Source organism: Tympanuchus pallidicinctus, unplaced genomic scaffold, assembly GCF_026119805.1.
Source record: "Tympanuchus pallidicinctus isolate F22 unplaced genomic scaffold, pur_lepc_1.0 scaffold22, whole genome shotgun sequence".
Classification (NCBI taxonomy): Eukaryota; Metazoa; Chordata; class Aves; order Galliformes; family Phasianidae; genus Tympanuchus; species Tympanuchus pallidicinctus.
Window position 1 is genome coordinate 5,966,415 of NW_026294739.1, and position 26,992 is coordinate 5,993,406.

Sequence of the window (26,992 nt, forward strand, 5' to 3'; positions counted from 1 at the left end):
TGGGTTTATTTTTTTTTCCCAAAGCAGTGAAGTCAAAAATGATTTTTTTTAAAATGATTGTTAAATCCATGCAACAGGTATTCATTTTCTGGTGGCCTGTGGAAAGTCAGTCCCACAAAGGTGTATGTAGGCATGTGCATAGAACTAAAAACTTCTCTGTACTTAATTTTAATCAAAACACCTAATTTCAACAGTTTAAAATAAGAACTCAACTTAAGTGCCCAAGTCCCTCATATCGTGCTTGCAGGAAGATTCAGAACATTCCCCAGGAGTTTCTTCTCACTGAAACAGTACAGCAACTTGAAAATTATCCAACATGAGATCAGCTTGAAAGATCTCTTCCTTCTTTCCACACCATGTAAAGAGAATCTGGAAGCTCAAACAGTAATTAGATTTAACTTGATGCTTGCCATTGCAAACTTGCAAAGGCAATTGAAGACTTCTGCAAAGCTGACTCAAAGATACAGTGACGAATGTGGTCAGCTGAAGCAAGGTCAGTACTATATTTCACAGTAATTATCCGCAGGGCAACAAAATATTGACAGTAATATACACACAAAGAAGTGACAAGGAGTAAATACCATCAGACAAGAAGCTTTCCTAGAAGGACACATGATCAGTAATTGGATGGCTCCTTTCAAAAAGGTGCTTGATTATTTGAGCTTGATGGGAGTATATGGGAAGAGAAAATGACAGCTGTTTAAGAGGAACCCCAGTGATTCCTGGAAGAGATTTAACTCAACATGTCTCTTAAAATTTCATCTTGAAAGCACAAGGCAACTGACATGTTCCTGTTGGCATGCTGAGGTGAGACAGCCAGGAAAGTCCTCAGTGCATCCTCACATTTCACTTCCCAATCACACAAGGAATTAACCTTGGCACTGAGATTTAACTGGCAGGTTACCAAAAGATTATAAACAGCGAAGGGACTCACTTGGCAAGCCATAGACAAACACTCCTAAAGCGCCCCAAATTGTAACAGAATAGGTTGCTAATAAACAGATCAGTAATCCACAGTAATCATCATAAATACCTTGATACAAGCATAATTGTGTCTTTACGCTGGGATGTGCTTCATAATTATTTTGGTTTGAAACTGTATCTCATAATGTTTGGTCAAAGATATGAACACACTGTTCACATATCAACATTATCAAACAATTTAATCATGCACTGCAACATTTTGCCAAATGGCTTTGTATGTACTTAGGACTGAATGATAATGTAAAATCTTATAGTTCCTGATGCATTAAAGATAAGAGCTCCATGGAGCTTCAAAGCTGCCCTTCATCAAATACTTTCTCCCACCCACTGAAACATATTGTGTGCTCTCTTTCCATTCTTGTCCTGCATGTCTGACAGTTGTTCTCAGCTTCTGCTATAAGGCCAACTGTAACCATACTTGTAGCATTCAGCTGTCAGAAGACTTGGACAAGTAAAAGCAAGAGCAAATTCAACACAATTGTACTGCTGCAGTAGCACAGGTGTAACGCCACACTAGCTGCTATCTCACAGCTCCAATCATGTGCATTTAGTGGTAACTGATGTGAAATCTTTATCTGAGGTTGCAGCAAATGCCTTCCGCTCCACAGCCTACACACCACTAACCTGAGCCCTGTAAGGAGCACCTCATGCAGACAGTGCTCCTGGAAGACCACAACAGTCCCTCTGGCTGCCTGCAGGACCAGCCTGCCTCCAGTCATGTGTCATCTATTCCCTTCCTTTGTCAGCATCCTGCCCATTTAACAGCAAGCAGATGGCAGAGACCAGCTCTGAAGCAAGATCGCATCTGCAGAGGCATCAGCTCATCCTTCATCCTGCCAGACAAGTGCAGCTTTCTGGGGTGCAGCCCCAGGAGCACAGCTGGCTGCTCTCTCCCCTTCCTGGGGAACATTACACTATCAACACAGCAGTCTTGGCAGTGCCCTGTTCACCACCACTGCCAGCAGCACCAGGCAGCTCCTCATCACACCTGCTGCTCAACAGAGCTTGTAAGGAAAGCCCAAATGCTCGCAAAGGGAAGAAGAGCTACTTGTTAACAACTTCCCAGGCAAAGAAACCACAAAACTGGCTTCCAATCTGCAGGACCAAATGGTAGACAACACAGAACTTGGAAAAGTTGAGGGTTAATGCACAGGATGGGATAAGATTGTTCCTTTCAGGCTAAGCTCTACTCAATGCACTTACAGAAATATTTGGTCACAACTTCTCACCATCCCCTGAAATGATGAAAACTTGCTGAAGCACAGCATTGTCATCAACCTCCTGTGACTTTTTGTGACCTCGTGTGTAGGAGGCAATGCAACACTCATATTACTTCACTTAGGGAAACTCAGCTCCTCACCCGTCTTCTCAAAGTCAAAAATCATTAGGAATGACATATACAAAAGAATCAGGAACAACATATATAGACATATAAACATTCTAAAATTAAAGCAACACGTGATTTCACTGTATAATTTTGCTCTGAATGCAAACTACATGTCAAATTTGATTTGGAAAATGTTGCTTTCACAGAGCGCTGCTCCTCCAGCAATTTCAAACCACCACAGCAGTTAAGAAATACGAAAATATTCCCATTTGGCATATTGCACATGATCTCTCCAGAATATCCATTCAGAGGCTAAAACTGAAACATTAAATGTCATCAGACACCCTTGTAAAAAAATATATTTTGTGAAAAAAGGTAGTGTTTTCATAGGAAGAGTAGAAGAATCATACCATTACTGTCCCCAGGCAACTGGAAAGCTCTGGCTGAAAAGACTGCTAGTTGGTGTAGCCTAAAGTGTTTCTGTCTCAGTCTCACACTCCTGCCATGCTTTGTCAGGATCTGACGATTAGATTAAGCATACTGTACAAGAACAAGCCAACTCCTAACAGGAAAAGTGTGTCAGCATCGCTTAGCTGTGTCTTCATGCAGACTGCCAAAATATTTAGGGAAGTTATTCACAATAAAAACACCAATTATACTCAGCAGAAAAAAGCTTGCTGGGGTATCATTCCACTGTAATTAAATACAGTGCATTTTTAGCAATTCAGTACGTTGGCATCAGTAGAACAGAACTGCTGATAAAAGAAACAGATTTTCCTGTGAAGTCAGCTTTCAGCATTCATGTTTATGTTTCCCCATCAATTACCACGAACAACATATGCAGAAAACTTGAAAAACACGGATAACTTGAAAAACACAGATGAGAAACAATAACATAGAAATAGTGCAAAACTACAGTAAGAACATGCTGTGGCTTACATCAGTTCTACTCATGTGGCACCAAAATAAGCCAAGCAAGTTCTAACAAATAATACTGAAATAATCTCTCCAGGAAGGTGACCCGTCTGCCTACAAGCATGGCAAAATCCTATGCAGTGGTCCCCACTCTTCTTGTAAATGCTCTGGCTGGCTTTTTGCCTTCATGCATCCAGCCCCTGCAGCACTGTTCCTGCTGCCATAGGCTGCAGGAAGGGCTGCAACAGAAGTCTCCAAATCTGTGCCTCTTCTCCCTGGGCACAGCTGTTGTCCTTTCGCCAGGTATCTGAACAGAACAAATCCCCAAAGTGTTCCAGCACTTTGAATCTGGTCCTAGCCTCTCTCCAGATGAGAGTAAGAAGAGAAACACAAGCTCTTTTGTGCTGGACAAGCTGATGAAAAGCATTCCACAAGTTGAAGAACAAGGACTTTTAGCAGAAAATGTAAAGGCATGAGGCCCAGTGTCTATGGTTTTTGTTCACAGCATGCAAACAGCTACGAAACCATGACAACACTGCTCCAGGGTGACAATGAATTCAGTACATTTTTGGCACCCTAAAATATTGGCCAGCTTGGTTTCAGCTATAGGTCCTGGCATCCAACATTTCTGATTTATTGCATATATTGAACAACGCTGGCTTCCTTTGTCAAACTGGGAATATACAGTAACAATGCAAGAAGCCAGAAATGCTTGGACACCCTGAGCTATCCTGTGCTACAGATAACATTTTGTGCTGCATACACACTTAGCAAAAGAACATTTCACATGTGGGATGAATGCTGCAGCAGTAAGTCATGACTTCTTCAACTCCGTGAAAATCCCAAGGATGTGCATCCATAAAGGGTAACTTGTTTTGTCATGTTACAAAACTGTAATTGTTTCAAATTTCAAGATAAGCTTGTTGTTAAAATAGATTGTGCATTTAGTTGCTTGGAATTAGAATAATCTGAAATATCACACCATCTGTACACCACAGTTAGAAGCAATTTAGTCAGATGATGAATTCAGAAAGAATCCTGAATAGCTATGAATATAGTAGAATGTATATTTTTAAATGCTTCCATCTACTGTATTTTGAAACTGAGCTGTTTTGAAGTTTCAGTTTGTTTTTCAGTCCTCTTTCTCTCTGCAGGTTTCCAGAACTTAACTCTCCAGTACTGAACGACTGGGTTTTACTCAGTCATAGCATCTAAATTTAAGCCATGAGTTCACATCTTCCTCCCCCTTCAGGCAAGGAATCATGCACCTTTCAGCCTCCAGCCACCCCTCCCCTACGGTCAACGCCTTCCAGAAGTGGACATATTGAATGTTCAATGTCATACTTCTATTAAAAGAGCAAATTAATACATGAATAAGGCTTACCACTAACGGGAGAATTATGTTTTCTGTTTCATTTTGCATTATAGAGTATAATTTCCCACTTTACATTTCTACTCAGCCATGCTTTATCAAATAAATAAGTAATACCAATAGGTGTCAGAACACACAAGATTTAAAGCTCAAAAAGTAATTAAGCTTTAATATCTCAATTTCTCTCCAGTCATTATTACTTTTCAAGAGCCTAACTTTTTTTTTGCAATTTAATTTAACTCTTAACTCCACAGCTTTGTATAGATCAACTCTTACAAACTGGCTTCAAAACAGAAAACTCTTAACCATGGATGAGGCTGACTACACTCCATCTGCTTACATTTTTTTTGATGTAACTTCAAATGGAATCGAATGGCCTTCAAAATGCAAAAAGTTGCAAAGTCAGAGATGAGTAAAACTCCACTGGAAAGCACCACACTGGCCATGCAGCCAACTTCACATCACAGGGGACGTGCCAGAACTGCTCCCAGGGAGCTCCAAAGACAGCAGAAATAGACTGTCAGACAAACAAGCTTAATGCAATTGTTCTCCAGAACTTTATCTCAACTGCAGATACAATAATAGTGTACTCCAGTGAAAAGCTGGCCCCTCAGCTCCAAGCTCAGTCACTGCATGACTCAATGTTCCCCACACCTGGTGAGTCTTAGTGAGCCATGAGGAAGCCAATGCATACAGGTGGCTTTCAAGGGGCCACCTACGGGGTGGGGGGTCACCTACGGGGTCAAGGGGTCGTCTACGATGATGATGGGAGTCAGGAAGAACTTTCCTGTTTTAGCCACAAGGCTGCTGCAGACTTAGCAGGCTCCGCAAGACGTTTTCCATCTCCACAATGCCTGTCAACATGTTTAGCCATCGATGAATAAGCTGAGTGAGTTCTTAGCCTCTGTACCATTTATTAAAACTAACTCACTAACGGCTTAAAAATTACAGTGCTGCTGGAACGACCAGACTACGTTCATCTGCTTGTAGCGCTTTGAAGGCTTACACTGTTCAATGCTCATGTGAATTGCAGCAGCAGCTTAGGAACAATACTTGTCAGACACTCACTGCTGGTGGGCCACTGCAAACACATCCAACACTGCGGCTGAAGCAGCACATACGAGGCAGCTCCTGATCTGACCTGGATGGCTTTAATATTTCCAGCAGAGCTACCAAACTCCAGTGACATAAACATATTGCGTCTCTAGCCAAACACAGTGGCCAGGCATTGGAGATGGGCTCCCTGCAGCGAGCTGCTCAGCCTGGTGCAAGGCGGGCTGGGACAGGCCGCAGGGAAGCCACTGCTGCACACAGGGCGTCATGAAGGGGGGGAGGGCAGGGCTGGAGGGCACCCAGCCATTGTACTCTGCAAACATGTTGAGGATGAATGCACGAGAACAAGTTCCATTCCGAACAAAAGCGTATTCTTTTGTTTAATAGGAAAATAGGCTTACACAATCACACCATCTGCATCCCTCCTAACCCTTCCCCCTTAAACTACTTCAGCCAGCAGTCACCCCCTGCCAAGTCTGAACAGCAGCGGCTCAGAGTAACTACACTACAATTGAAGGGGCAGCTGGGCAGTGGGCAGGCACACTGCAAGTGACCACACGGACTGCCAGGTTGGACTGCAAGCCAATGGCTAAGAAGGAGCTCTGAACCCAACAAGCCTCTTCAAGCTGTAATAGCAGGCAAGGCATCCTGCAGCTTCAAGTCAAGTCCTGAAGGGAGCAGGAAGAAACGCTTCATTAGTCCTGCAGTTTCTAGAGGGACTTCTTTTAAAGAACAGAGGTAAAGTAAACAGACTTTATACATCTTAAGGAAGCAGCATCAGAAATTCAGACCATGAACTGATTTATGACAGTTTTATATTTCCCAAGTGAGGTTACAAAGTGACACAGAGCTCCTGAGCTCTGACAAAGAGACCAAACAACTTCCTCTTAAATAAACAAATATTTTATTTAATAAAAAAAAAAAAGCAACAGCACTGAATTTCATCTGTCTTAAGCATGGTTTTGCTAAAGTCCATCTGTCAGTAGCAAACAATTGCACAGACAAATGGGAATGAAGGAGTAACAAAACAGAAACAAACTACCTGAACTCCAACTACAAAATTCTTTCTTCTCATACACTTAAAAGCTTCCTTGCTTTACAGAGCAGTATCTTGCTGTGCTTGCTGTTAATGAAGGAAGCAGAGCATTTAGTAATGCAGAGGAGCCTGGGAAAGGCCACAGGGATTTAAAGAGTTAAAGCTGTACAGCCACTGATGTCCCCACAACAAGCATCTCTGGCTCCTGACGGCATAAGAGTTGTGTGAGGACCCAGGACAGGTCCTCTCTTGGGAGAGACCAGGCATACTGCTATTTCCTTTCTGGATTTCTCTTTTTGCCAGAGCTAGACAAAGAAGAAGGGCTGACTTCTCAAATAAATACTATTTTACACAGGAAAAAGCATCCCCATTACCTACACTTTCCACTGTTAGCACCAGACAGGGCCTCCAACTAGGAAAAGCCACAGTGAAAGATGTTGTCACATTGAGAAGACCTTCTCCTCCATCTCCTTACTACCGACCTGACTGCACATCCTAGAAGAATTTCATGCTACAAGTGCCAACAATTCCAGATATTTCTGACCATAGGGAAGTACTTAAAACAAAACAACCCACGAGAATTCCTGATAGAGGTATGGATAGAAATAGATCAGCTTTGTGCCTACCTACAGGAGTCTCAACACAGACTGATCCATAAGCTCCATTGCAAAGGCTGTGTTTCTCAAAATAACTTCCCACTTAAGTTCCTGCCGCTAAACAGTCTTCTGCAGAGACTTTTGTTTCAAGCAGTATTTCATTACTAATTTTATTTCATTCTTGAATGCACTGGGGGAAAAGAGAGGAAGAAAGAAAGAAAAGCAAATGATCTGAAAAAAAGCTGTACCAGGATACAATTTCTGATGGTAATAAAAAGATATCAGTACTCAATGTCTACATATACTGCCAGTGAACTAAAACAATTAGCATAATGTTCTGGAAGCCTTGCCAAAGCTATACAAAAACGTGCATGCTCCAATTAAACTGTACATGAAAAAAACAAATTTGATATGATTGTAAAGAACCTTCAAGCCATTATCTAAATTTGCCAGGCACCAGCCCTCTAGTAACTCAGGCAGGCCCCACTTTGCCCTGGAGAGAATATGCTCAGTCTAAGTTTGGATCAGCAGCACTTTGCACAGAATGAAAGAATGGAACTCCAGCAGAGGGGGGGGGGAAAAAAGCACTGTTTCAGAGTTCTTACTTCTGGAAAAAGCAGTGAAACCCTAGACTGCTATGGGATGGACAGACCACCTTGGTTTCCAACATAATAAAGAATTAAAGTGACATTTAGAAATGTCTTTACAATTATGAGACTACCTCCAGGAAAAAAAGATATCTGTTTTCCCAGTGAGTTATAAAACCGTAACACACTCAATATGGCCTACACTACAAACATTGGGAAAATGATTCTTTTTCAACTTTATCAGAGTTGGATTTGGTTTCTTTTAGCATTTTCAAGAAAAGCACACACAGGAGGGAACAGAGTTCATTAACATGAGGGAAGGAAAGAACGGATATTTCAGTTCCAGTGCACGTCTTCTTCAACACAGACTTACAGCAAAGGGCCTGCCTGTAGCCATCCCTGTCTCCTCACAGCCACCCTCTCCTTTCCATCCTTTCTCTGTGTGCCACACTGTCAGCTGTTCAGTACTGCGAAACCCTTTTCCCAGCAAGTCTGGAAGTCACCAAGAGCTTGCTTTCTCAGGCACCCTTCCCAGTGGACTTCCATAGGGCTCTCATGTTAGGACTCAACAATTCACAAAAAAACCCTATCCTCAAAGTAATTGCAATTAAACAGGATTGTTTATAAAAGCTGACCAGCTCCCATTAGTCACTGAGACACAAGCTTCTACACCAAACTAATCCCAGCTGCATAAAGACCTCCGTGTGTTACCATCAGGAATTTTCATTCTTCCTAAGAACTACAGCTTTGCCCCCACCCCACCTCTCCATACAAGCTCTCCTGACCTCCCTTCATACTCATCACCACAGGGAATCTCCAGCAGATGCTGTTTCTATTTTCTCCTCTGGCACTGGCCCACTTCAGTTCCTGAAAGAGCGCTTATTTATTTACAGCTGACTTTGCCATTTGGAAATACTAACCTGACCCATGGGTGGGATTAACCTGACAAAATTTAGATTCTGTGATGTACATGAGCTCACCATTAGGACAAAATTAAAGTCTGTAAACATCCAATTTGCAATGAATATAAAAAATGACTCTTCTCCAAAATTAGAGCAGATAGTGGAATTCATCTCATACAGCACAGAACCAACACGCTAACTCACTTAATGTTCTTCTCATAAGCAACATAAAGAAGAAACAGCATACACCAAAACCATTCTGACATTATTCCTGCTGTTCAGCACCAGTTTAAGATGTTTACATCCAACCCCACAGCACACGCTTTTCAGGCTACTGCAGCCCCCTGGCACTGCTGAAAAGACAGACCACAGAATCACACTCATCTACCAACTTTCATCAGACAGCACATACTTGGTTCAATCTAAATGCACAGACTCACCACCATTACTAAAACAGTACGGCTTTTGGGTAGCACAGTGTAATCCAGAGGAAGAGATAACATTGCAGTAATGTCAAGATCTTTTCAGAACATCTAGTAAGCAAAAGTAAGTTAGAAACACAGGTCCCACTTTCCAAATCTACCACATGGCTTTAATGACAATCAGTGTGATATTTAATGATATCACAACATCCAGTAGTGAAAAAGTAGTTCAATTTATTCAGAAAATCATTCTGTGGCCATGTACTGGTGGAATTGAGGCATATTTGTGCTGCAGTAGCTGATAATGCAAGATAAAACTACCACCAGGGGCTGTGGGACATGCAGAAATTGGTTCCGGCCTCAGGCTGCTTTTCGGTGCTCTAAAAAACAGAAAATACTGTGAGATCCCCTAACGTGACACAGCCCTTACTATAAAGGGAGAAAACTAGAAAGTAGAGGTAGAACCTCTCTCTGTGCTACCATCTAACTTTCCTATCTAACATCCCTATCCCAATTCCCTACCTGATGCTATGAAGACAAAGACTTTGGGTAGGAAAGAGGATGTACCTGGTAAGGACATTGGTGGTAAAGCCAGGAATCTCAGGTATGCTCCCAAGTGGTCACTAAGATTCCTTGTTTGGGAACTGCTGCCTTAAAGCAGTGGCCAAAAGAACACAGGAGCAATCAGGCAAGGAGAGGAGGAAAAATATTTACTGAACTGTGCCACAGCTGCAGCCAACACAGACGTACAAGAGCAATGAGAAAAGACAGCCTCAAATGCTATAGCTGGAGCACAGTCCACAGCGTTCTACAGTGTTCTTCAATGAGGAATCTCATGTCTAAAATGCTCCCAGGCAGTGCAATGGCAAGGCTGTACCACAGCACACCAGCCAAAACTAGCTCACACACCAGAGGACTGCGTTTGGAGCTCATCTTCCACTGCCAAGCACAGCTCCGAAGCAGAGCAAAAGGCAAAGGAAAAAAACACAGCATGCTCTTCTGCAAGGAAGAATTAATAGCAATGTAAGCACAGGGAACTTTCAATATTAATAAAATATGGTAGTCAACCTCCATTCAACTGCACTGTACAGAAATCACTATGATTTATGACTTCTGCCTAGATCCAATTGGAGAGGAGAAAAGGCTGTGTGTGCCTCTCATATTAAGCTTATACCACTTCATGTCTGTGCAGGACACAGGAACAACCAAGGCCGCCTGCTTTACACAGACACAACATTAAAGGAATTAATTTCTAAGGCAATGGGAAATACTACACAAGAGAACTTTCAATCCCCCAATACCGTCTATTTAATCTAAGCTGCTTAATCAAGTTAATTGAGAGAATTAAGAAAGCACCAAATTCACCAACTATTCTCTAGCCATTCCCAATCCTGTGTTACTCTTCCTGGGCACAAGCTCCCCCGCTGGCACTGCACAATCTATCATCAGCCATTAGGCTGATTACCAGCTATTAGCTTTGCTAAGTACATGTATGAAATTTAAACCTACTTTTGTTATTTACAAAAATTCGTGTACTGCATATGAAGCAGCTGTACAGTGTTCAGTGTTAACAAGAAAAGCGTAGCTGAGTATGATGTATAGCAGTAAAAGTAGTAATTTCCTTTCCTTTCCTACTGAATATTTGTTTGATAGGACAAACAGGACAGAAGTTTATCATCTTTAATAGCACAGCTGATTCTGTAGGCTGAGGAACACATAGGAATCCACCAGAATAACAATTATTAATGTAATAAACATAACATTCAATTAAAATGCCATTCTAGAAAACACAGAACTGGAATTCTTACAAAACAACAATTTTTTCCCTGTTACAAGACAGAGTGATTAAACTAAAAGATACCCCGCTTTATTTAAAAAGCTAGCTGTTACATACAATAAAAACATCTTCTTGCACCATTAGAGACCTAAATGCAAGACCTGCTAAGAGCCTGTCAAACCATACACCCTTGCTGTAACAGTGATCACTAAACTTCCCCCTACAATTATGTTTATACAAGAGACCCTAGCTTTGATTCAAGCACACCACATTCCTTCAAAAACCAAACACAGAACAGCTGTGAAATCAAACCCCACTATATGCAAATATTCAGATCAAAAACATCCAAGCAGAATATCCCTTGTGAAGGCCACTTAAGTGGGAACTCTGTGATGAAAGTTTTATTAAATGTCAGTTATGTCTTGGTGTAAGGATATGCAGAGAAAGCATCCCACACACATTTTTCATAACAGGTGCAAGCAGATGCCTGCTCTGCACAGTCTAGATGCTTAAAAGAGTAAGTGTCTATATTGTCAGCAAAGTTCCTGGGGAAATGAGCTACTGCTATACTCACTACTGTGTTTCCTGCATTCCTAATTCAGGCATCTAAATTTAGATGGCAGATTTAGGCAGTGTACTTCCCACTTTAACAATCAAAACAAACAAACGATCAAGTCACTTATCTTCATCCATATGCAGAAGCAGTAAAACTCCATGCACAGGCAGAGCAAACTGTAGTACATTACAGCAGTCTATCAATCTCTGCAACCTAAAGCTACGGGGCAAGAGAAATAGTCTCCTCTCATCTCCTGATACACGTGTTAGTAATTACACATTAGCCTGTGCTCACTACTTTGTGGCATTTCTGCCCAACCTTGGGCATAACTCCCATGAGTTAAAAGCTATTTCACTGCAATGAAAAAATAAAATTTACAAATTAAGGAAGCAAGTTGGCTTGGCTTCACTGAAGCTTCCTCCTTCAGCATCCTCTATTAGCAGAATGGAGACAAAGCACAGCAGTAACGCCAGATCAGTAAGTCTCACATCTCTGCAGTGTCAATACCTTTCAGCTTCAATTTCCTTTTGGTGTTTTCTTCCAGTAGTCAAATTGTGACAGCCTGACAGATATGGATTTCTTCTTCTCTTGCACTTTTATTCAACTTTGCTGGAATGAAGTGCATATAAGTGAATAAACTGCTAATTCTTGTTAGTCCAAGAGTAGAAAACTAAAGCCAATTATCAATGCTGTAAATGGCTTACTGGAAAAAACAGCATAAAATAAAAGACCACCCTATCCCTAGACATGAATTCAAGGCAGCAATCTCATCCACTTTCTTCTATTCCCAGCACCACTTAACAGGAGCCACTCCAGCAAGCTAATGTCCCACAACAAGGAGTTCAAGCACACACAAGTATCTCACAGAAACTGCTGATTTCATCTGTGTCCCTCACCTACAACAAATGCTTACATTCACATTTCATTTCTTAAAACTGATGAATTTTTACGCTTAGTTGATTTGCTGAATTCATTACCTTTTCTCCAGATACACGTTTTCACATCATCGATAGATGATCACTGTACTTACAATGCTGAATCTTACTTTATTCAAGTCATCAATGAACTTCACATAAGATTTTTAAGATAACAAAAAACTGTTATGTTAGCACTGACCAAAGTACAGAGGATCTTCTTTATCTGATATTTTAAACATTTTAAGTAACCAGCAGCCTCAACGTGCTGTTTGCTTTTGAATAGGAAAGATGACAGAAAACACACCCTTTTTATCTTGCAACATCAAAAACGAGGACTATATAAATACTTAATGAATGATCAGTACATTGTGAATTGCAAGTGTGACAATCACAATTAATATTAGCCAGAAGTTAGCAACCTCAGACATGACAATACCGAAATCTAAGGAAACAGCAACAGTGAACAGCCATCACATCAACAGTCCTTTTACAACCCTTTACTGAAGACTTAAGACAGAAAAGTTTCAGGCTTTCTAGTGCATCTAACTGCTGAGAAAGACCAGCAGATAACACAAAGACAAAGTTACAGAAGACAGAGCTAGAACAGTCCAGATCCTGGTTACGTTTCCGGACACGGACCTACTTCTGCAGGAAGGAAATCCTCATTCTTCTGGTAAGGCAGGATAAAGGTGGGATATCTCTCAAAGTCCGTCTGCGAGATGTTCCTTAGGAATTGTTAAAATAGAAAGGGACAGCCCAGTCAAAACAGCACATAAGTGCATTTGAGTCTTGGGTAGCCAACAAGAACACTTCAGGAAATTCACAAGAAAGTGAATTCAACTAGAGAGTCTCTGCTTTACGGCTCTGCAAGAATTAGTCTGCAGTCAGCTCAAAGATGGATTTCACTGCCATGTTTTATGCTGCACACCAAAGCTTACTTGTCACTCAGCCTCTGACAAATCCTCAAAGATAAAGTTGCTAAGTCACACGCTGCAGCGCAACACAATCCAACTCAGCACCTGACACCCATCACCAACAGGATTAGCCCACAGTGTCCAACCCAAAGATACACAAAAGGGAAGGAAATATAACTGCTGCTGCTTAGCCTTGGTTTAAGTTTAGCTGACTTTATTGTGAACAGATCTAGGTCAAAGCTGAACACCCATGTTTCTCACTAAGGGAAAGAATACATACGGGATGAACTAACTGCATTGGTCTCCAAGGCAAAGAAAACATCCCTTTAAGAAAAATGACACAAAGTCTCAAATATACAAAAAAATTTAAGTGCACTAGAACCTACCATTCCATTTTTGGTCCAGAATTAGGCAAAAAAAGGAAAAAAGTGACTTCTTCCTAATGATCTTGATGTGCAGGCCCAGTCTGTAACAGGAAAGGGGCAGCTGAAATACAGCCATTAGGTTTTAAGTAAATACCGCCAATCGGATTCCGGCAGTTCTTAGCTGAAAGTCCTCCTCAGGCCTCACTGCTCACATCCACTGTTTGGTCTCCAGAAACATTCAGCTGCATCCATGAATGTCAGTGGGTGCCATTTTTTTCCACATGGAGGAATTCGGTTTCACACGTTTGTTTCATATGTATTTCCATGTCAGATGCCATTTTGCCATGCTGCCATCTATTACACAGCAACAAAACATAACAGAATATTGCTGGGAATGTTCAACCTCTGCCGCCATACCACCAACATCCACCTGACAACATGAGCTAGCATCAAAATTAGGAAGCACTGCTTTCAGAGCAGCGCTCACCCATCAACCAGAGCTCTTCCTATCTTAAACTTTTTATAAAGACATTTTATAAAGACATCTTCAAGTCACTGCTGAAAGACATGTATATGTTAATGAATCCGTGTTGCTCTCAACAACGTATGCAATCCCATGAAAAGCACGTGTGGGAGAGGTAGCTATCTGGTCTGGCAAGTTTCAGTCCACAGCATATGTTTATTTTCTAACAGTAAGTCCAACAACAGTAATTTACAGAATTATCAGCAAATATTTAGCTATGCATAGCAACCGTACACTGAGCTTTGACTTAAGGCCACTGGTTGAATAACCACATTTTTTTAACCATTGGTTTCAGAGCAGCAAATGGGCTTAATAAATACTTTAAGACCCCAGGACAACATGTGTGGCCTACATTTCCATTAGCCTCAAGCTGTGTGCTCTATTGGCGTAGCCCAGCAAAACGGAACAAAATGAACTGCATCAGTCTAAGCCGAGTTCCACCAGCACAGAGCCCCATTTCAGAGAGCGGCCAGCAGGACCAAGCAACACCAACTCGTGCTCCCCTCAGCCAGCCGCCTCTCTTTGGCCTTCAGCCAGGGCTTATGAAGTCCAGCAACATTTACATCAAACCTCTACATTTCCCTTTGTGTACATTACATTAAGAAGAGTACATTTATCGTCACTAGGAGAAGGAGGAAAAGGAAGTGAACAGCAACACTGCTCCATGTTGCTTTGCTCAAGCTGGGATACACAGCATACAGAAGAGCTCTAGAAGCCTCTTGCTTGCAATGAAGTGACGCTGCCAGAGCACGAAAGCACACGAGAAAAGGATGTCAGCGAACAGCAGTGAGCAGCCAAATGAGCTACAGAGAAAATGCAGTCTAAAGGCAACACGAGGTACAGAGCTTTGCTCTGGTAAAGGCATCCCTTCAGCTTCTTTTCACCCTCTTTTTCACTCTCATCTTGGCAAAGAGGAATTAAGGAGACAGGACAGCTGGGTGCCTAACCACTGCTGCTAATCACTTTAATTAAGTATTTTTAACTGTAAATTTATCAGGAAACCATGCTCTGCTTTTCTATCCCATTGTGGCTACTGTAGCTTTAGTGTGTAAGCACAGGCCAAGTCTCTAGCTGTCTCAATTAAAAAAAAAAAAAAAAATCCAATTGAAGTAACCCTCAAACAGCACTCTGAAATCCAGCACAGAGTTCCACTGTGCCAAGTATTCTCCTTCCCCCCAGAAAGAGGGCTGTGACCTCAGAAGAAGGGCAAATAGTGATTGCAAAAGAAAATAAGACAAAAAGAGCTGGCTTGATTTTTCTAGATATATGAAAAATCCATTACAGAAGTTCACAGAGCAACAATGAGGCCTGATAAGTTAATGAGCTTCTGCACGTGAAGTCATGGGAGAGGTGGCCCATGGCTCAGAAATTCCTGTGTGGTACAGGACACAAATCATGAGGATGACTAATTTGGTCAGATCAAAAAGCACCAGCTCTGATTGCTTCAGGAAGCAAGATAATCAGGCAGTACTTCACTAGAGGGTTGGGGTTTCGTTGTTTGTTTTTGCCTTTCTACACATAAAACAATAAAAAAACCCAATGCAAATAAACAAAACCCTCAACTCTCAAGGGTTACTTGGAAAAAGCCACAACTTTGAATACATCAAAGCCCCAATCCTGTTGGACAGGAAGCCTGGGGCTTCTGAAAGGGCATCGGTAACATTAACAAAGGCAGCCACATAGATGCACTGGTGCTGGATCCGCAGGATGGAGCCCAGCAACACCCATACACCTGTAGCAGGGCTTTGGCGAGGCCGTGAAGCTCTGCTACTCATCCTCGTGATGTGGGAGCTGTCAGCCTGCACACAGCCTGGCACAGCCAGAAGCAGAACTCTGAGGCATGTCAGCCACTAAGAGAACCAGCTAGTACCAATGCCAGTTATAACACTTTGACTCGTTAAGAGAATGTGTGGTATCTAGCATTATTCTGTCAGCAGCACCAGACAATGTCGCAGCAATTTGATATTCGCATTCCTGACAGGCTGCTTTAGTTACAGAAACAACATTAAAAATGCAGCATCCTTCGAAATAGTTGGAGAAGCGGGGCAAGTTCTAGTCCCAAGCACAACAAACGGTTCCACGGGACTGGCTCCTCCCTGGAGGACGAAGCCTTTCACAGCCCGCAGACACCTTATCAGGGATCGTTTCTGTCACCCGTGGCAAACATGCTGTGAAAATATCAGTCACAACTTATACACTTCAGCCAGTATCAAACCAGCGACCAGCCATTCCCACGCAAAGGACACTTTCCCCGCACAGCACTCCAAGCGTAAGTACCGAACACAAAGGAACAGAAGCGACTCGCTGCCAGCTCGGACGCTGCCACATCAACTTCCTCTGCCGCGCTGACACACAGGCGATCCTCGAGAATGAATGGGGCAGAGCGCAGCGCGCAGTTCTCCAGCCCTCGGCCGCAGAATCGCTGCACGCCAGCACCGCCAGCAGCAGGACTTTTTAGAACTAGAGGACGAATTCGGGCAGTACTTTTCTTTGTGGCAAGTCAAGCCTCGCGTACGAATCGAGTTGCCTCTTCCCCTCACTAAGATGGCTCAATATTTCCAGCCAATCTGAACGGTGAAGCCGAGGTTTTAGTACCTGAAAAAGCACCAACTAAAGATTGCCAAATACTGGCTTACGGCAGGCGTTACACAGGAGGGTCTGTTTTCACCAGCTTAAAGTCAAATCAACACAAGTTTATAAGAAACCTAAATCTTCAGCTAAGCTAACATGAAGGAATAATTCTCTTCCACAAGTTAAATAAGTAATTTCTTCTTCAAAACGTTACGTTATTAAACAGCAAACATTCCAGAAATGCATTTCTTCTAATACCAGCGTGGAAAACAGCACTGTGTAAAAAAGCACCTCGTCTCCACAGACCTCCCATGCAACAAAACACAGAACTACCACAAGCAGACGAACCTATCCGCCCCAAACTTACCATAAAAGAACCATCAAAGCAACTCTACGGATCCGCTACGCGACCAGAAGGGCAATCCAGAGGAGAGGACGCGAAGTGTAAGTAAACTCAAAGAAGGCCGAGAAGAAACTCGCCGCGACTCGCAGGACAATTTCCCCACGCGGCGCTCCCCGTGGCAGGAAGACCCCGCCGCGCCGGGAGCTGCTGCCCCGGGAGGCGCGCAGACGAGTCGGGCGCTGGCGCTGCCCGGAGCCGCGGCCCAGCGGCGAGGCGGGCAGGGCGCCCGGGGGTGGGCGGCGGGACCGGGGCGGCGCGGCCCGCTCGGCTGCGCCGCGCTCGGCTGGGCCGGGCCGGGCCGCCCGGGAGCCCCGCCCGGTACCCGGTGTGCGGGCGGGAGGCGGCCTGGCGCGGCTACCGGGCTTTGTGCGCGCTGCCTCCCCCGGCGCCGCCCGCCGCCGCCGCCGCATGCGAGAGCCGACGCAGCTGGGGAGAGCGGCGGCGGGGACCGCCGTGCCCCCTCGCGAAAGCCGATCCCGCTGATCTCATCGCGGCGGGTCACGAATCCGATGGCCGGGGAATTAACACCAGATGGTGACGCCCCTTCCCTCCGGCCCGGCCCTCCCGTCCGCGGGTGGACCCGCGCCGAGGGGGAGCTCGGCCCCGGCACCCGGAGTTGGGCTGCGCGGAGGGCGCCGCTGCCCGCCCGGAGCCGGAACCGCCCCGAGCGCCCCGGCGTGTTCGTGGGGTTTGCAGGGGGGTTTCTGCAGTGTTTCATCTCTCTAGGCTGTGACCGAGCAGCTGAATTACACTTTGGGATGCCAAAAATAAACGCATGCTTCCAGGTAAGCGCTGAGTCACGGCCAGAGCAAGTTGTCAAACCACTGTAAGCTACACAAGAGTCAAAAGGTGAGCGTTTCCATCACTGCTCATTAACATCTCTAAACCCTAACTTTATAATTTTACTGTTTTATAATCCTAATAACCCTGGCTCTAAGTTGCCCGTCACACACCCTGCTCAGCTCACAACTCCACACATCTCACTTCAGAAGCAGCTTTTCCTTGCACCGCCTGTGCACATTCCTCCCCAAAACTTACTACAAGGAGGGAACCAATGAAGGTTAACCTTTTAAGGGGACACAGTAGCAGTCCTTACATTGCACTCCTTATGGGTGACATGAAACAGATGTCTCTTGTGGGAAGAGACAGTAAAATCTTACAGAGGTGAACAACTTACAGTACTTGCCACTGTTGTTTTTCCTCAAATTCTACTTCTTCAAATGCTATCTGTACTCTGTACTTCTGGGGTGGAGTGCAAGAAATTTTTACAATTTTCATGATGATATTTACTTTCACATTACCTTTTTTTTTTTTTTTTTTTTTTTTTTTTTTTTTTTTTTTTTTACTGAAGCCTTCAGACCTTAGCAAGTACAAAGCACTAACAGGACAAGAAAAATGGCTGTGCTTAAACCATAAACAATGGAGAGAAGATTCTCAGACCCTAAAGCTGCAAATTCTTTGAGTCTTCAGCAAAAATACCTCAGGATGACCTGCAATGCAAAAGACCATTTGTTTCACACATTCCCCATGGGCAGGACAAACATAAGATGACGGCAGTGGCTTCTGTGGGGATCTGGAGATGCCTGCAAGGCTCCCACACTCAGAACGTCCACCAAACTGATGTAGGAAGCAGGACTAATATTGAATTCCCCCTCCTGGCCCTGTGTACACACCTACCTCCCAAACACCCATGTATTCTATGCATTAAATAGATGAATGGGAAGTCTTCATACGTTCCAAAGTTCTTCAAGTCTAGAAAAGGTTTTCTCTTGCTCCACGTTCACTCAGGTGGCTGCTGATTTGTGTACACACAATGGGAAATCCTGGAATTACTGGTCTTCCATATACTTTCCTAGTGGACAAGTTACTGAATTTAAATCCTGTGATTCTCTTGGATTTGAGTACCAGTAGGATCTACCCGTTGGCTTTCATCTGGGAGAGAAGCTTTAGAATGGGCAAGGTTTGAACAGTTAAGGAGGAAAGCCTGTGCCATGCTTTCTTTTCCTCAGTTTCTAACAGAACCCTTTCCCTTAAGCAGCTTCCCACTGCAACTGTGTCTCCTAGCACTTTCTCTGGAAGTAGGCAGTATGATTTTCAGCATAAGATGAGATGTGGTTGTTCGTGTCTGTGCCAAGCTCAATGCAAAAAGCAAACTTGGAAAGTCCTTCTGCACAGTTTGTAATACCAATTCCACATATAATAGATGAAAGAAATCATATTAGAAGTCAACTTTTCTATCTTTCCAGCTAGGCTTTAGACACCTAGGTCTGAAAATTGAACAATGCAGAGATCAATGAAGCAGAACAGAGTTTTGGGAACACACTTCATGTGCAAGTGCAAAAATACTTGAAGGTGTAGAAAGTGTCATTTTGATTAATGAGGGCTAGAATACACTGTCTTATATAGATCAAAATATGTATGTGCCTCATATATAGATGAGAATACACATGTACCTCTCCACACTGATCATTAAAGGAACAGAAAACAGACATAATACAAATGTGATTTCATAGAATCACCAAGGTTGGATAAGACCCATAGGATCACTCAATCCAACCATCCACTGATCACCAATAGCTCTCACTAAATCATGTCCCTCATCACAACATCCAAACATTCCTTTATTATAAATACTATGTTTTCTTGCATCACATTTTCTATTTAAGGCACTTAAGAAACCTGTATTTTTTCTAACAACCCCCTCATTAGAGCAATACTAGAATCATCATTCTTATAAAGGAACAAAAGTTGAAAATTATGATGAGTTGATTTCTTTTTCTCACGGATTTTAGAAATCCACATGAAAAGCACTTCCTGGTGACATAGCTTCTCTACCATATCTGTCCTTGTAGCAGTGAATTCAAACTCTACCACCTGTGCTTGCACTCTATCAAAGCTATTAACTAGGAAGCTAGGACATCTGCATCTCAGTGAGCTGAGAAATGGCTACAAGACAGAGATTTGCTCTCCCATGTCATTGGGCAGAAGTTGGAATTTATTTCTACAAGTAAAAACTTGCAGAACAACAACAATGAAAGCCCACACAGATTAGAAAATCAGTGGTTACATAAATGTATAATTAGTTCAAAGATTCTGAACAGAGCATAAAGATTTTGAATGCCTCATTTGAGAAACAAGGATGACATTCAGAAACACTTAACACTGCAGACATGGCTTATTTTAAAATGTCAAAAGTCCACCTAAAAGCAGAGCCACCCATACTCCCAAATGTACTTCCAAAGCTTACTATATACTTCATATCTAACATAGACAAGCTTCTTTTCCAAACACATCAGATAAGGAAAAAAAGAACACCACTACTTTCAGACTACGAAAGCACAATACAAGTTAAGAAGAAAGCTGTTCATGTTCTTTTTGTTCATGTATTATTTTCAGAGCCCAGAGTCACAAGGACTAAAGTCACTGATTTCTCTATGGAGTTGATATTTAAGTGGTTCCTTTATGCAAAATTTAGCTGGACAGAGGCAGCCATAAGTTCCCACCAACAGAGAAGCAAGACAGCCAAAGGTTTTTAGAGTTTTTTCTCTGAAACACAGTCATGACTGCTTGTCTTGTGCCAGCAGTAAACAAGGCAGAGACATCTCAGAAGACTTAACACAATCAACTGACAAACAATGGCAGCACTTATTAGAACACTGAAAACAATAAAAAATTCATTCTACTTACTTATCCAGGATTCTGCAAGACCAAAAGGGCAAATTCTAGTGGTTACATTCTGATGCAGAAGCCTCTGACTGAGAATGACCTCTGAGGAGGCAGTTCCTGTTCGGGAAGTCAGCCTACTTCCACTGCCTGCTGCAACCCAGGACAAGTAGGTGTTCACTAGAACTTGCTTTGAAACTACATTAAACCCCTTGAATTCATTACAGTGTCACAAGTGTCATCAGAAACTGACTGACCTCTAGTTAAACAAAGAACTCTGGTGTTGTACTCTTGGCTTTGGAATGTATTAATGCAGACAATCATACCATGTACAACTTCTAATTTTCAAGCGGTATTACTGGATAGCACTTTCCAGACTATATTACAGCAATCACATGCCACTATTAAAAGACCATTTTCAAAAGAGAAATTAAACACAAAAATCTAAGTAAAGAAGCAATGGATATGGAGTCTGGGACCATGACTGTCACAGGAAACTCAAAAACCAAGTTAGTATACAAGATTGCTGGTGCTGCAGTAGATAATGTTTTTGGTTTTGTTGCTGTTGTTTTCAAAAGGACAGTCAGACCAAGGTGCAAGAACTCAGCACTCTTAAAGCACAGGGATCATCTTAGTTACATTTAGACTGAATCTTGAGTTATCCAGACTGCTTGGATTATAAAGCACTGTTTATCCATTCTGCCACATCAGCTACTGAGGAAACTCTTTTAACTGTTACTGATGCTTTTGCTAATGTCAGTATTTGTCCATTGAACTGGTCAAGTGAGAAAATAAGTCATTATGGTCTCCCATGGGAAAAGCACTGACCTTACAGTTAGCAAGAGCGACTGTAATGATCTTTTCTCTCCCATCTTTTTCTTTTGAAGTAAATAAGACATCTCAGAATGATTACTTGTGGAAAGCCAAGAGATACTTGGATCACAGGCAACTACAGAACGCAAATCCATAGTATATTAGCTGTTATATCAAATACTGTCACAAGGAACTGGTGTGGTTAGATGTATCACCTAGATTTCCACATGATGCATTTCTGAATATCTAAGTAATACGTATACCTCAGTCAGAAGTCATTGTTTCCTAGCTGAAGCAGAATGCTTTTTGTTTCAAAACTGCTTTCCGAATCTACTTAGTTTCCACAGTGTTTTGGAAGACAGATATCAAACAAATAAAGATGTAGGTCCAAACCAGATTATTCTCTTGAAAACATAGAACTTACCCTGCATTTGCATTCATTCTTGAAGAAAAATCCTGCATTTTATATAACTTTGGGAAACTATAACCAAAGGCAGATTTATTCACATCCTCCCTGTAAATATACAATGTTGCTGTTAACCAAAACATTCCAGACATTCAACTTTGTTATATATTCCTAACATTCCTCAAATATTAGCTACATCTATGAGTTCTGTTTCACAATCTTACTATGCTGAAAAAAAAAATCAGTGTCAATTGCTACTTCCACAAAAATTACACTTTTGTTGTTCAGAAAGCATTGTGATACAGCAACGTGCCTCAGAACTAAAAAAGATATCAACATTAACATATTTTTCTTCCATCATGTTTAAAACAAACAAAAAAAGTCAACAAAACCCTTTGTTTTCCCAGCCCTGAATAATTACTCAAAGATATCACCTAAGCTTGATTAATATCCATTTGGATTCTTTTTCTACAAAGACTGGTCACCAACATCTGAAATTCCAGGAAACTTCATCTGAAACTTTCAGAGCATGTCACGTATTTCAGTTCCCTGACTCGAAGGGCAGAGGGGAGGGGAGAGAGTCTCAGAAGTTTTTAGCTATCACTATTGCACACATTTCTGGGAGTACTCTTGCAACTGTGAAGTCTTTGTCTTGAAAGCATTTGGTTTCAGTAAAATTAAATCACTAAATTTACCAGGCGTAATGTGTGGCCTGTGAGAATGCAAAACAAACAAAAAAGTCTGTGTTAATTGCTTAGGTGCAATAACTTAGACAACAGGATTTAAGAGAGATTCTGCTAATCCACCTTACTTTCTGGGTTTCAATTATTAACTTCAGCACTGCCTGTTTTTGCAGCAAAGCCACTAAGTCGTTTGCCCTAAGTGATTTATTCAGTTTGCCCTCAACCCCCTTCAAGATTTACAATGATACATATCTTTGGCAATTTTCCCCAGGAGATCTTTTGTTTCTTCAACTTGAAAACATCCATTCACATCAAAAGCAAAGTCAGTACAGTTTATTATCCATTAAACCATTTGAATATGATTCTTCTACTAAAGACTGTGACTGCAGGCAACCATCTGGGGTATGGGCACACAAAAGGCTGTTCTTAAGGGTGCATGCACAAAAGCACCATGGGGATATGGAAGTGTGTACCACACAAAGACACCCGATTGTCTTTGCTTTCATGCTTTTTTGAAGGTGCCATAAGCATCTAATCAGAGAATTCAGCATCAGAGAGGCAGCCCTCAGATGGCAGACGTCAGCTCCAGTGAGGACAGATGGTGAACAAAGGTGAAAATCACACAATGAGCAGGGTTCTGTACAGGGAGGCGGTTTCGCTCCTCAGTTACAACAGCCACAGCCTAAAAGTAGAATTTTCTTTCTGGGACTCTCACAACTACAGGCCAACTTCCCAGTAACTCACAGCACGTGTAGACTCATTTCTCTCGCTTTCTGCAAGGTGTTATCAGCACTAATTGGCAGCACCCACAGGTATCTGGGAAAGAAAGCAATGCACACTGCTGCAGGGATACTCTTTTGGCAGTCGCTTGTCAGAGGACACAACTCACTGTCTGCCTTTCAGAACAGAAACTTGAGGTCTGAGAACATAAAGAAAACTACTTAATTTAACTCACACACAAGATAAAACTGAAAAACATTATTCAATACTTTTAATCATCCAATATGTTACAATTGTTTTAAAAATAGGTTTAATAAAGAAACAAGTTCCCCTTGGACAGAGCTTTTCCATACAGTAATGCATACAGTACATCCCACTGCTAACAAAACTTTGAATGGCTAAGTGTACTTTCAGCTCATCTCGCACTTCTCCTAAGTTTCTGAGAAAAGTTTTACATCATATTTAAACTGCAAGGAGTCACTGCAGTAACTTTCAGGCAACAAAGCCCAAATATTTAAATAAACAGCCAAATGTCTTTCTGAAAAAGAGTCTGAAAGAGACCATAGGTCAATATAGACAGGCACCAGCCTCTGAAATGGCACAGTCCTTGCTGAATTTGTAATATATTTTCACTATTGCAGTTGCTGCTATCTAATAGGAAAGTCCTTTCTTTTTCTTTTCATAATATTTTCTCCTAAAAATAACAGAATGAAACAAAAAAACGCATAGACATAAAATGCCAGTGTAAGGGTACATACAAGGTAATCTTCTAATTACCAAAAAAACCCACAACCATATATATATATATATATATATATATATATACACATACATACTGTGGTCTGTCTTCCTATTCCTATGTATATTAAGTGTATATGTATATATATGCACACGCACAAAAATCTATGCATCCTTGAAAGACTTTTCTGGATTTGCAGAACGTTGCCCAGGCACGGACATGTTCAGCATCCTTGGGAAGGTTGTCACTTGTTCACTTCAGATTCCGAAAGCTGATCCATGAACAAATACTGTCTCTTTGCGGATGAGTCCATCTGCCTTCCAGATGGGGGAAAAGGTAATGCAGCAGGAACAGCTGCTCAGGCAAGTACAGCAGGTCAAGAGTAAGGATGAAGAGCAAAATGAGAAGAGCTAACGCTGAGAAAGCACATGGATTTTCATGGAGATTAAGGTAAGCAAATTTAGAAACATTTTGCTGCCACGTGAATGCAGAGAAGACACAATGCACGTCTGATGATGTAAAAGCATAATATACAGTTCCCTTTCCTAAAATAAACAATTTTGTTCTAAAAGCTCCTACACCTAGAGACCCACCATTTCTTTTACATCTCTGTCACAGAAATCCTAACTGTCAAAACTGAAAATGAAAGAGCATACACAGTGGCAGATGAATATAAGAACTCGGCTGGATTCCTATTATATCAATCCAGTTTTCTTAGAAGTTAATGCTGGTGTGTATTTTGTCTCTCAGGTTAGCTCACTTTGGAGATGTTAGCAGGCATTAGCTTGAAACAAATGCTATCATGGTTCAGACACTGACCCGCGAGCTAATTAATAGTTTGTTTCTTTGAGTTCCCTGGGACAGAGAGAGATGTGCTGGACATAAAACAATTACTTCAGAAATTTTAACTTCTTTTTAAGAAGTTTTTTGTTTTTTTTTTTCCTTCCCCCCCTCAGTTAATTGGATCAACACATTGCAACACAGCATTCATATCCCAAGTGTTTCACCTCCAATTGATTACTTCCTGGACAACACGATCCAAACATTTTAACTTGAGAACTTCATTGTCTGGAAAAAGTACTGCCACACACTCTGAAATCAATGACACTAGGAAGCACAGTCAGGACATGGAATTGGATATGCCAAGACCTCCTTTCCTTTGAAAGATGATGTATTTCATAGATGACATTGCAATTGCATGACATTCTATTGTTTCATTTTAGCTGTTTTCACTTTTTCTGGAGGAAGTTACAACTTCATCAGAAATCTATTAAAAGGCACTTTAATGGAAACAAAACTGGTTGTGTTGATAAATTTTACCCTTACTAAATTCTAAAGTATTTTACAAAATATACATGTTATGCTCTCCATATGCATGAGCTCCAGCATTTAGTATCTATGTTTCCAGATTATTCTGTCAATAAAAGTGATTATGTCTGATCAGTAACTTCTTCCCAATTCTGACAGAAGTCCTAACTTCTTGCAGAAGTACAATTTGGCTAAGAAATTAAAAAAGCAAATGTAACCAAAACCTTAGAAGCTAACTGGTAACAATTCCATATTCAAGCCATCACACAACTGTTCACAAGAATAGTAAAATCTGTCTTGAAGACATACAGAATACTAAAAACTCAGAAACACTTTCTACAAAGCTAACAGATTCACTCAGCAACATATTTAAGGATAATTGATACTACTTACGGGCTCCATTTCCTCTTTATTTGAAACACATAAGGTACATATATGAAAAACTCAGCACAGAAATGCTAACATACTCCCCAGTGTTCATTTGCTGAGTTTTGATCCAAGCAAAATAAGTTTAACTGGGGCTGCCCCGCAATGCCTGAATCTGACATGCCCCTCTCAGCCACCAAGCCCACGCTCATCTCACAGCAGCACACACCATATTGCACAGTTGCAAAACAAAGCAGCAGACCTCTCACAGTACATCTGCAGAACACTATAATCTGTATATGTGTATATGTATTTTAGCACATATAGATACATACATAAGAAAAGACACACAGACAAAGCCTTACTTTCCTGTGATAAGTCCAATTTCTGCTAGAAAGATTTTTTCATATCCTTTCTGTATAGGCAATTCTGTTCCTTGCAGTCTTCTTGAGATGCATAAAAAGCCATGAGTGAACATTTGATGAGAAAAGACAAGGGACCTAAAAGGCTTATTATGAAATAGATGGAAGACCGACCCTCTTCGTTCAGAAAAAGGGAAGCAGAAATTCTTGCATTGTCACCTGTCCTTGTTTTCATGTGGTAGAGCACAGTTAGCATTAGCCAAATCAAAATTACACATCCCATACGTTATTGGAGATCATATGCTCAACTACTATTGTCAGATTGTTTGCATGAAGAGCGTGTGAAAGACAACTATTTCAGTAGTGGGTCATTTTATTCTTAAATTACCACTGAAGAACTGACATCCTCTATTGCAAGAGTTTCATTCTGTTTAAAGACAAGGATCAATAATCTATCCTGAAACCTCTGAATTTTCTCATTAAGTGTCTATATTCTGTTAAGGCAATGTGTAGCTTTGAGATCGACATTCCCAGGAAGCCAGCACCCCTTTGTTCCTACTCTCTTCTGAATGCGGTCTCTGCAAGGAGGGTGGGGGGAAGTTTTAAATGAATTTTGTTCCCTGTTAAACCCTATAGCAATCAGTCCCATTCCAAAACACAAGATTAGAGAACCACTGCTAACTCTAAATCTCAAATGATGCTCGGTGCTATA

At 41.7% G+C, this 26,992-nt stretch overlaps 2 protein-coding genes across 5 annotated transcripts in view; one reads left to right on the forward strand and one right to left on the reverse strand.

The window, feature by feature from the left end:
- Positions 1-22,211, reverse strand: part of SPSB4 (splA/ryanodine receptor domain and SOCS box containing 4) — a 90,264-nt gene extending 68,053 nt beyond the window's left edge. The window contains exon 1 of one of the 2 annotated variants that reach the window (XM_052687078.1): positions 22,121-22,211. The gene's annotated coding sequence lies outside the window, so the exon portion shown is untranslated. Of the gene's footprint in view, positions 1-17,184; positions 17,401-22,120 lie in introns of those variants that run through there. The other variant, XM_052687077.1, reaches the window with a different exon arrangement.
- PXYLP1 (2-phosphoxylose phosphatase 1) overlaps positions 1-26,992 on the forward strand; it is an 858,650-nt gene that overhangs the window by 617,283 nt on the left and 214,375 nt on the right. The gene's annotated exons all lie outside the window — the stretch shown is intronic.